Source organism: Gossypium arboreum, chromosome 10 (genome assembly GCF_025698485.1).
Source record: "Gossypium arboreum isolate Shixiya-1 chromosome 10, ASM2569848v2, whole genome shotgun sequence".
In the NCBI taxonomy this organism is placed as follows: domain Eukaryota; kingdom Viridiplantae; phylum Streptophyta; class Magnoliopsida; order Malvales; family Malvaceae; genus Gossypium; species Gossypium arboreum.
The window spans coordinates 8,720,124-8,732,455 of record NC_069079.1 but is presented as its reverse complement, the minus strand read 5'-3'; positions in this window follow the sequence as shown (position 1 = coordinate 8,732,455).

The following is a 12,332-nucleotide window of genomic DNA, read 5'->3' as shown; positions in this document are numbered from 1 at the left end:
TTTATATACACTAGAGAAAGCCTTCACTGCTGTTAACAATTTACCAACTTGTTAACTGCCTAACCACTTAACTAATCACACATTAATCATATGTGTATTCACATAGTATAACATCCATCCAACTTCCTCGATTGGGAAGACCCGAAGAAGATGACGAAACTGGATGAACGTCGTCACAGACAATGGTTTAATGAGAATATCCGCTACTTGGTAACAGGCGGGAACTTCTCCAATAACCAATTCGTCACTAGCCATCTTTTTTCGAACAAAAAAAAAGATCAAGTTCAACATGTTTGAACTTGGAGTGCAGAACCGGGTTAGCTACAACAGCTACGACACTGGAATTATCACACCACACTGTCGGAAGATCAACCGAACTTAGTTTTAACCCCGTTAATAGCGAGACCAGCCAAGCAATATCACTAGTGGCTGCTACTAAACTTCGATACTTAGCCTCTGCCGTAGATCAAGAAACAACTTGTTGTTTATTAAAACACCAAGATATAGTTGTGTGACCAAAATACACACAGTATCCCGTAGTCGAACGACGATCATCAAAATCAAGTCCCCAATTTGCATCTGCATAACCAACCAAAGACAGCCTATCAGATCGTCGGAAAACCAAGCCATGAGAAAGAGTGCCACGTAAATACCGTAAAATTCGTTTTAATGCTACCATGCGTAGAGTAGTGGGAGCATGCATGAACTGACACACCCGATTAACAGCATATGCAATATCTGGCCGTGTTAAAACGATATACTGAAGAGCTCCAATAATACTGCGATATTCAGTTGGATCAGCAAGGGGTTCACCCTCATATTTGGTAAAATAGAAGAGCTTACCATCGGTGTATGAACACTTTTGGCATTAATTATAGAACACCGGGCAAGAAGCTCACGAATGTATTTGCACTGACACAAATGAAGACTGCCTGAGGAAGATCTACTGACTTCAATTCCCAAAAAATAATAGAGTTCACCCATATCCTTTAGAGCAAACTTGTTGTGTAGCTGCTGAACAAAACAATTTATTTCATCAGATGAACTGCCAGCAATAACAATATCATCCACATAGACAAGAACATAAAGAGTGTAGTCAGAAGAAGAACGAACAAACAACGAAGCATCTGATTTCGACAACGTAAAACCAGTAGAAACAAGAAACTATTTTAACTTGTCAAACCAGGCACGAGGAGCTTGCCGTAAGCCATATAAAGCTTTAGTCAGATGACACACCAGCTTTTCACCATTTGAACCATGTTGCACAAAACCTGGAGGTTGCTGCATAAACACGTCATCGGTTAGATCGCCATTCAAAAAGGCATTATTGACATCAACTTACCGAAGTGGCCAACCCTTGGTCACAGCAACAGAGGGGATGGCTCGAATGGTAGTAGGTTTGACTACAGGACTGAACGTTTCCTTAAAATCACAACCAGGAACCTGTGAACAGCCCTTGGCTACCAACTGCGCCTTCCAGCGGTTAATTGTCCCATCAGGATTCTTCTTTATCTTAAACAACCACTTGCAACCAATCGCTTTTCGGCCAGGAGGGAGGGAACAGAGCTCTCATGTAGAGTTAGCTATTAATGCATCAAATTTAGCTTGAACAGCTAAACGCCAGTCTGGATGAGCAAAGGCCTCCTCAACAGAACTTAGCTCAACCTCAACGTTGTCTGCACACAAAACTTTGGGTTTAAATATACCAGCTTTAGGCCGAGTAACCATAGCATGAGTATTAGTAGTAGAGATAGTAGGAACAGTAACACGCTCAACAGGAATAGCTGCAGTAGAGATATCCTCCTCTCGGACAACAGTCCCTGAGTCATTTAACAAATTTATAGAACTACATTGGGAAGCACTACACGTAGCAGAAGAATCATGCGGATCAGTTTCACCATTATGACCTACGAGAGAGACCCCAGTTGCAGGCTCAGGACGCAAACGAGTTTTTCGAGTGGTAAAAGACCGAACAACAGGAACATACGTAGTATTACCCAGAGACGTCTAATCACTAGTAGAAGCAGAGAGTGGAAACAAAAACTGATTTTCATCAAAAACAACATGCCTAGAGACAATTACCTTACCGTCTAGCGTTAAACAAAAATAACCTTTATGATGCGCATTATACCCCAGAAATGTAGATGGCTGTGACTGAAACTCAAGCTTGTGTTTAACAAACGAACGTAAGTATGGAAAACAGCAGCAACCAAACACTCTGAGATGCTCATAAGTCAGTTTGCGATCAAAAAAACTTTGATATCGGGATCGTCCTTTCAAAATAGGAGTAGGTAATCGATTATAAGATATACTGCGCTGCAGAACGCATAGCCCCAGTACGTCATTGGTAAATGAGCCTGAGCCAGAACAGTAAGACCAGTCTCCACAATGTGTCTGTGTTTACGCTCGGGGACATCATTCTGCTCAGACGTGTGAGAGTAGAAAACACAATAAAGTATCCCCTGACTAGCTAGAACTGATGAAAACGCACGGAACTCACCTCCCCAATCACTTTGAAACTTCTTAATGCACTTCCCGAATTGAGTGAGAACCATCTTCTGAAATTGACCAAAACACTCTACTGCTTGAGATTTGTGACTTATCAGATACACCTACGTAAGTCGACTAGTCATGTCAATGAAAGAAACATAATACAAATTTCCTTCACATGTAACAGCAGCCGGGCCCCACAAATCAGAAACAACTGATTCAAACAAATCAACATACTCAGTACTAGAACGAGAAAAAGGCAACTTATGAGATTTTCCTTTCTGACATGCAACACAAACATTATCAAGATGACTTTTATTTACAATAATCTAACATTTTTCTAGAATAGCTTTTACAGTATTATAAGCAGGATGACCCAGCTTTTTATGCCATAAACTAAAAACATCATCAGCTGTAGAGGAACCTAAAACAACAGAACTATGAACAGATAGAGACAAAACACTCGAACCCGTTGAAAATTGATAGAGCCCATCACGAACTCGGTCCTCCATTAAGGTTTCCTGTGTCTGGATGTCCTTAATCACACAATACGATGGGTGAAATTCAAAAAACACATTGTTATCAATAGCAAACTTAGACATAGATAATAAATTTTTTTGAATGCTTGGCACACATAGCACATTCGAGAGATGTAGTAATTTCTTCTTCGTAGGAATAGTTGTACTCCCAACGGAAGAAATTTCAGTAGATATCCCATTACCCATTAAAAGGGAAGAGTTACCTATATATGGGGTGGAGCCAGGTAAATCCGAAGCATTTCGGCATACGTAATGAGTAGGCCTCGAGTCTAGGCACCAGGACATGCTTCTTACCAGTAATGGAACATAAGAATCAGCAGAATTAAAATTGGAGTCATATGCTGTAGCATCAGAATAATCAGAAGCGTACAACTCAAGAAGCCTGGGAGGAAGCCCAACAAACTGAAACGAGTCAACACTAAACACACGAGCACGTGGTTTCGTCAGCCACGGGACCTCAGGAATAGTCTGCCAAGATTTGTCAACATCAACACAATTAGCAGTGGGCTCAGGCACACATTGACCATCAGTTGGACGAAATCGAATTGATCCACTAGGCCCACGTGCCCTAGAAGCCATCTTACCATACGGACGGCCCAAGGAATCATCACTAAATTGTGAGCCCATAGCATTTCATCCAATATTAAACTCACGCCCATAAAGATAAAAATTTGGGTCATCAATATCATGCTGTCCATTTCTATTTTGAACAAATAGATTTGATCCATTATGCCCATTCCCTGTATGTGGCCCACATGGGACATAATTATCCACTCTAAAATTTGGCCAAAAAGAAGGCCTCCAATTTTGACCATGAATTCCCCAATTTTGACCATAGGCATTTACACCAAGTCGGTCATTGATAATACTCTAGAATAACGTATTTTTATGTATTAATCATGTGTTTATTCAGGGCTTGATCCTACTAATTTGAGCTATTTATGTCTTTTTATCGATTAGGGACTGATTTGGAGACAAAAGCAAAATTAAGGGACAAAAGTGAGAGCATGGAAGACACAAGGACTAAAAACGCAAAAAGAAGAGATTTTATTTTATAAGACTTCATTTTATTTATATTAGGATAATTAATATTAAGATAATTATTAGGATTATTTCATTTTAGGATTTTATTTTAATTATCTTTATTTATCTTTAATTAAATGTATTTATCTTTTTAGAATTTAAGTTAAATTAGACTATCTCCCTAGCACTATAAATAGGGGGTGAAGTGACTTTATTTGGGGGGTTCATCTTTTTCTGTAAACACTCTCCCCCTTAAAGTCTAGGCTTTTGTTTCTTCATATTTTCTTTCAATAAAATTTCTTTTTTCATTTTTATATTTATTTTCTTTTTCACCATTATCATGAGCCACTAAAACCTATTTAACCGAAGGTTGTCAATATCCCCCAAAAAGGGTTCTTGAGGCCTAGAATCCGTACTTAGCCTTCTCGCCAAGTATTCATCGTTTCTCCGCATTACGGGCTGACGCTTCCATCCATGGCCCTTAAGAAGTAAGTTTTTCAGCATATGCAAAGGCGGCCGCTTTGTATGTTTTGGAAGGATTGCACAGTCGTTTCGTTAACTTACTGCGTTAGAGGTTGGCGAGCCAAAGAGACAAAATGGCGTGGGATTCGCCATTGAAAAGCGTTGATCTATCATAGATTACTGGCTAGAGTCAGGTTCCCTAAAAATCGTAAGTCTAATATTTGAAGCTGGTGGTCGTAGGCGTCCTCTTCCACTATAACTGGCTTACTTGAGTTAAGAAGGTTACTTAAAAGCCAATGATTGAACCCAAGGCGGAACGAGACAACCGGAGGCTGGAATCTTGCCATATAAGAAACTTTCACATTTCCCAACTCTATTTATTTTTCCTCATTTCAATTTCTGCAATTTATTTAATTTCGCAAATTCAATTCACTTTAAATTCTGTTTTTATTTTTTTTATATTCTTAATTTTATTTTTTATTTTTCAGGAATGCAAGTTTTCTTGGCTAAGAAATTGTCCAGGATTTCAAGAACAAACATTCGTACAATCCGATCCCTGAGGATTCGACCCTACTTCCCCTTTACTATTATTTTTACTATTTTACAAGGAATAGGATATTTTTGGTGCTCTCAACGACGCATCAAATTTTGGCGCCGTTGCTGGGGATCGGTAACGTACTAATCTTGTTTTTTGTTTATTATTACCAGATATGCTCCAAGAACTCTTGCGTTTGATTCAGAGATTGAAAAGACTGCGAGAGCTAATCGTAAAGAAACAAAGCTAAAGAAAAAGCAGTCAGCGGTGGTTGGGACTTAAAGTAATCCACCGCCAGGAATCAGAATCGACGACGAAGCAGAGTCTAGGGTTAACGAAAGCCTTACTCAAACTTTTGAAGGCGAAAAATTAGAAGTCGATTCCCCAAAAAAAGTGTTTAACGCTAGGGTTGGCGTAAACCTTAATTTAGCACCTCAACCTATGGCTCAGACAATTCGGCAACTGGCCGAAGCGCCGACAGGACAACCGCCACTATGCATCGCATATCCTACTATGGATACTGATTTTGAATTAAAGTCAGGCTTGATCCAACTACTGCCAGCTTTTCGAGGGTTACAGAATGACAATCCCCACAAGCATTTGAAAGAATTCCATATGGTTTGCCTTAGTATAAAAACCTCAGCGGGTAACTGAGGATCAAATTAAACTGTTCGCTTTCCCTTTTTCCTTAGCAGATTCTGCTAGGGAATGGTTATTTTATTTACCTCCTGGATCTGTAACGACTTGGGCTGAATTGTCTCATTTATTTCTTAACAGGTTTTTTCCAGCATCGCGTGCAGCCGAGTTAAGAAGAGAAATCGTGGGAATAAGGCAAAAAGATGTAGAGTCTCTGTACGACTACTGGAAGTGATTTAAGAAGTTGTGTGCAAGTTGCTCACAATACGGTATAACGAACAGTCTTTGCTCCAGTACTTTTATGAAGGCTTAAAACCCATGGAGATGAATATGGTAAATGCCGTGAGTGGGGGAGCGTTGGTCAACATGACTCCACAACAAGCAAGAGACTTAATCTCCACGATGGCTACAAATTCTCAGCAATTCCGAGCCAACCTTGAACCCCCTAGAAGGGTTCACCAGCTAAGTAATTCGACCTTAGAAGATAAGGTTGATAGAATTGCTAATATTCTGAATTCTCTTGTTGCAGAAAAAGTAAAGACTGCCCGAGTATGTGGAATATGTGCTACCCCTGAACATACAACTGATGCATGTCCCAGTTTGTATGATGATAATGTGGCTCATTTAGATACTGCGAAAAATTTCCCTAGACCACCGCAAATGCAATACGACCCTTACGCTAATACCTACAACCCAGGATGGAGGGATCACCCTAACTTAAGTTATGGGGCCAACCCACGACTTAACCAGTCAAACCAAAATTGGTTTCCACAACAACCTCGAGATTTAGGGGTTTAGGGTTTAGGGTTTAGGATTTAGGGTTTAGGGTTTATGGTTTAGTGTTTAGGGTTTAGGGTTTAGAGTTTAAGGTTTAGGGTTTAGTAGCTAATGTCTTTGATTTTCAACAGCAAACTCTTAATTTCCAAAGAGAGACAAAGGATTTCCAACAGAAAATCGAGGCATCTATAAGGGAGTTGACCATATCAATCGAGAGATTAAACTCGCAAGGGAAGCTGCCATCACAAACAGAACCTAATCCAAGACAACACGCAAATGCAGTGACGTTGCGAAGTAGAAAGGTACTGGAACCAATTCCTGGCAGAAATCTTGGCCAAGAAATCACCCAGGAAAAACCCGAAAATGACGAACAATTCCGAGCGAAACCCCCACTGCTGAAAATCCAACCTCCATTCCCAGGATGATTAAACTAGTGTCGAAAAAGTAAAGAAGACAAAGAGATCCTTGAAACATTCAGAAATGTCGAGATCAATCTACCACTGTCGGATGCCATCAGAAGAATTCCACGGTACGCCAAGTTCCTCAAAGAGCTTTGCACCGAAAAACGAAAATTAACAGGTAATGAAAAGGTAAGTGTTGGTGAGAATGTATCCGCAGTGCTACTACGAATACTAAGATTGACGTACGAAGCGGAACCCTCATGATGGAGTTTGACGGAGAGATCATGAAGTTTAACGTTTATGGAACTATTAGTCACCCAAGTGAAGTCTTGGACGTAAACCGTGTCGACATAATTGACTCATCAGTAGAAAAAACTTTTGAATCATCTTATGGAGATAAATCTAAAATGATGTTTGATGATTTTGAATCTGTTAATAAATTATTGGCTCCTATGGATACTAAACTTCTACCTTCTGTTGTGCAGGCACCAGATCCGAAATTAAAACCACTTTCCAAGCATCTCAAATTCACATTTTTAAAGAATGATGAGACCATTGTCGACTTAAAAGGGATCAACCCCTTGGAGAAAAATACGAAACTAAAGAAAGAGGCGCAAGGACGATTAAACCCAAATATGGTGGACGTGATAAAAAATGAGAATTTCCAAGCCCATACGAACGAAAGAATTCAGCTGGAACAACCCCAATACTAGTTGAGGCGTCAAGCTAACGACGTTAAACAAGCGCTTGTTGGGAGGCAACCCAATTTTTATTTTTATTTTATTTTATTTTATTTTTTATTTATTTTATCTTATTATTTTATTATTTATTATTTTCAGATATTAATAAAATTCTCTTCTTCTAGGTAAATCGAAACGAAGATAGGAAGAAAGGAGAAACGACAAATCTGCAGCCAAACAGCCCTTACTCGACACTTTTAGCCAGCAACTCGCGGATCTCATTGCCATCATACGTGAACGACAGTAATTACACTGGGATTTCCTCTACATATTTTTCTCCTATTTTATTTATTCCACATCGAGGACTATGTGTTTTAAGTAGGAGGGAGGCATTCCTCATTATTTTTGTCATTTTAGATGCTGAATTTTTGTTGTTGCTATTGATTTGGTTGTTACTGCTCATATTTTTTTTAAAGCATATTTTGCCTATTTTCATGCCCAAGAATTTGACCACAACTTACCCACTGTTTGACCCACATGCATGAGTCTTATCTACTGAGTTAATTATGATTTTGCTTGATAGATTTCATCTTCACTGTTTTATTTCTTTTAGTTTAAATAATTATGATTAATGGAGTTAACCCTATCTTGATTTTGGTAAATTTGATTAAGTTTAAATATAAAGAGGACACTTAATATAATTGCATGCTTAAAATATGTTCATGACTATTAAGGTGGTTACTAAAACTTATTTTTGACACTTGATTGTTTTTCCTAAGTCCTCCAAAATTAAAATTTCGTTTAATAATAATAATGTTTCCGTGGTTATGAGTGCAGCTTAAGACGTGACTAGCTGAGTAACCAGGGTAGGGTGCTTGGGTTGTCATCCTATTTCGCGTCAAAAGGTTGTGTGACGTGTTAGGTAAAACTCCGCTAACCGGAATTAATTTCTAAGAATGTGTTGGGCTGAGTAACCGGGGTGAGTTGCTTGGCTGTCATTTCTCTTCGCGTCAAAAGGTTCGATATGTTCTTAGGAAAAATAAAAATTAGGAATGTGTTGGGCTGAGTAACCGGGGTGAGGTGCTTGGCTGTCATCTCTCTTCGCGTCAAAAGGTTCAATATTTTTCCCTAAGTAAAAGTAAATAAATAAAGTTGAAATTAAAGTAAAAGAAAAAAAAGAGGAAAAAAAAGAAAAATAAATAAATAAATATGCATTAATAAAATTGGGGACTAAAGGGAGAAATAAATAAGGTGTCTTGATAGGTTTGGTAAATTACCTAATTTTCATGAAATAACCTAAGTTGACCTTAATTTTTGTGTGTTAATTGGAATACTTTTCAATTTTACTTAAAGCAAGCTAAGGGTTCTCTGTATTTTTCATATGCATTTAGACTAATTCTTATAAAACTTTGGAGTAATATTTCTTTCGTGGCAGGATTTAATTTTCACAATGGATACGAACCATACTTGAGGGTAAGCATGGGCTAAGTAAGGGGAATTTGATAATGCTCTAGAATAGCGTATTTTTATGTATTAATCATGTGTTTATTCTGGGCTTGATCCTACTAATTTGAGCTATTTATGTCTTTTTATCGATTAGGGACTGATTTGGAGGCAAAAGCAAAATTAAGGACAAAAGTGCGAGCATGGATAATTAATATTAAGATAATTATTAGGATTTGTAGCACCCCAAACCCAGCCCAGACGTTATGGCCGGATCCGACATGCCACATCGAAGCGTTCAAAACATTTTATATTGTTGATCCAGAAAAACCTACTTAGTGTTTTAAAAGATAATTTCATTATAGGTTAAAGTGAATGGAAGTCATGCACCGGTAGGAAACCGGAAAAGAGGAGGTGAGTCTATCGGACTACTTAAGTACCAAGCTCCCTCGGATCCAATCCTAGACATGCACACCGCCATTGCCACACCTTAACGTCATGTATATTTCTAGAAACCGATTTGATTAAGTCATTTTTAGGAAAAGTGATTAATTTTGGAAAATACATTCATTATGGAAGCTTTGCTTGTTGTCGTGTTATTTTGAAATCAATGGTTTTTTTTTTTTGAAAACAGCCTAAAGCTATCCAATTTCAACAGTTAAAATAAGTAATACCTATCTTAGTAATACATATTAAAACCATCAAAAATAATTAAGCGGCCTTATTACATTTAAAACCCAAACCTCAACGTAAATAATAGGATGTCCATTCACCGAAGAAAACCAAACTTTCAGATCGGTGGCCACTCAATTCCCTCACGACTCCAAGCCCACTATGGTTGGGGATTTCTGCGTGGATGAAAATAAAAGGGGTGAGTTTGGGAAAACTCGATGTGTAAGGAAAACCCATTCAAAGCCCAAGTCAACTCAAGCCTATTGGGCCTAAGCCCATTCAGTATGATGGTCTTGGACGAGCCCTTTCAGATTACAATAAAGCGGGCCTTAGCCCTTATTCAGATAATAGTATGGCCCATAGGCCCATTTCAAAATACATGCAACATCAATAACATATGCAAGCCCATTTGGGGAGACTACTCAACCCACCAACCACTACACTCCACCCGTACCAGCCCTACACTCCATGTGGGGAATAGCTCAACCCACCCAGCCCAACACTCCACAGTTGCAGCCTTGCTGCTCAGTTAACAGTAAATTGAGGCAAAGCCTCCAGTACGTGGACAAGCCACTTTCAGTACTTCCTCCGTCAATATCCCAATCCCATGCATCAGATAATAACAACATGGCATGCAGTAAATAACAACAGTCAAACATGCATTTAGGTCAATTTAACCCTAGGGGTATTTCGGTAATTTATCTACTAGGGGTAAAACTGTAAATTTTCCACTTTTAAAGGTATTTCAGTAATTTATCTATTTTAGAGTTTTTCATGTATATTCCTACTTTTCACGTAATAACAGAATCACGTACCGAGGGTTCTTACCGAATTGGGCCCGTTGGCCCATCATTCCAATTTTGGCCCATTAAGCCCAAAAATATCGAAGGCACAGAAATCATGCACTTTGCAGTCCAAATTTTGCAGCTTACCAAAAACATTAATCGATTTACCTCACGAGCATTTGCACACTCGCAAATCTACAAAATACCGGTTTTCGGCATTTCGGCTTTTCGACTTTTGTCGATCCAGACTAAGAAAGAGGGTGTTAGTTACACACCTGTTTGCGACGATATGCTGACGAGATCCACACACGAACTACCTACAATTGGATTACTAACACATTAATCTAACTATTCAAATATGAACTACGTATTAACCCCGTACAATATTCGGCCAACCACACCTACAGATCATAGTAAGCTTATAAGAAATCAATAAGCAACTCATTAACAAATTTTTGTCAATGTTTACCACATAATCACAATCTCACTGCAAGCTGTCTTCCTGAACAACAGTCACTAAATCATTTATAACTGGAGCTACGAAACTCCAAATCAAGTGCCGTTAATTTTCCCTGAAAATAGACTCATATATCTTATATCCATAAAATTTTCAGAATTTTTGGTTTGGCCAATCAATACCAGATTTTTCTCAAAGTTTCGCATGTTTCACTGTTTGACTAATCTGACCACTCTTCATTACAAATCAAATTTCTCATTGTACGGAGTTCAAAATATGTTCTCATTTATTTCATTTGAAACTAGACTCAACAAGCTTTAATTACATAATTTATTCAGCTTCTAATTCATCTCCCACAATTTATGGTGATTTTCCAAAGTCACATTACTGCTGCTGTCCCAAGCAGATTTATTACCAAATTCACTTTTTCACACATAACTTGCATTCATGTTATTTAAACATGTATATCACCAATCAATCATCACATTTCTATGATTTTTACTTAAGTATAATCTCCATTTCATCATTTTAAATCACAACATGTTAGCTGATTTTTCCCTTTAACATCTAAGGCACATGCATGCTCATTTGTTTGGCTCAACTTCACCTATCTTCCATTTTTCATCAAAAGAACATGAAACAACAACCATTTCCTTCATTTTAATTCATGACTAAATGTTCACAACACAACTAAAAACCAAAATATGCTTCAAGAGTTAAGGTAGAATCAAGAAGAACTCATGAACCTCAAAATAAAAGCAAACTACCATGAACTTACCTTCAATTTTCTTCCCCAAGTGACCGAACATTCAAGAGCTTTCTCCTCTCCTTTCTCTTCTCTAACTTTAGGCTATGATGAACAAAGATGGACAAAACTTTGTTCTTTTCACCCCTTTTTTTTTAATAAAATTTCATATTTCATCCATTTAATTCTTTAATACAAAAGACATGAAATTCCCATCATGGAACATTTACCTAACCCATTATCATGGAACATTTACCTAACCCATTATCATGAAACATTTACCTAACCCATTATCATGAAACATTTACTTAACTCATTATCAATTTGTATCAATTTGTACCATAAATTATGGATATCAAATGCACATTTTGTCTACAACAACATGATGGCTGGCCACTTCATGTAAAATGGGAGGTTTGTCATGTTAATCCTCCTATTTTGCACTCCTATTTATTTGGCCACTTCAATTTAGCCTATAGCATTTTCAAACATTTTCACATAGGTCCTATTTCATAATTTCACCCTCTTTTTCTTATGGAACAAAAATTAACTAAAATTGCCAAGTTCTATCTTAAGCTTGGGCCTTCTAGAGGCCCACTAACATAATTAAACCTATGCCAACATTCACAGAATTCCCGAAAATTGGGGCGTTACAGGATTATTTAATTTTCAGAGTTTATTTTAATT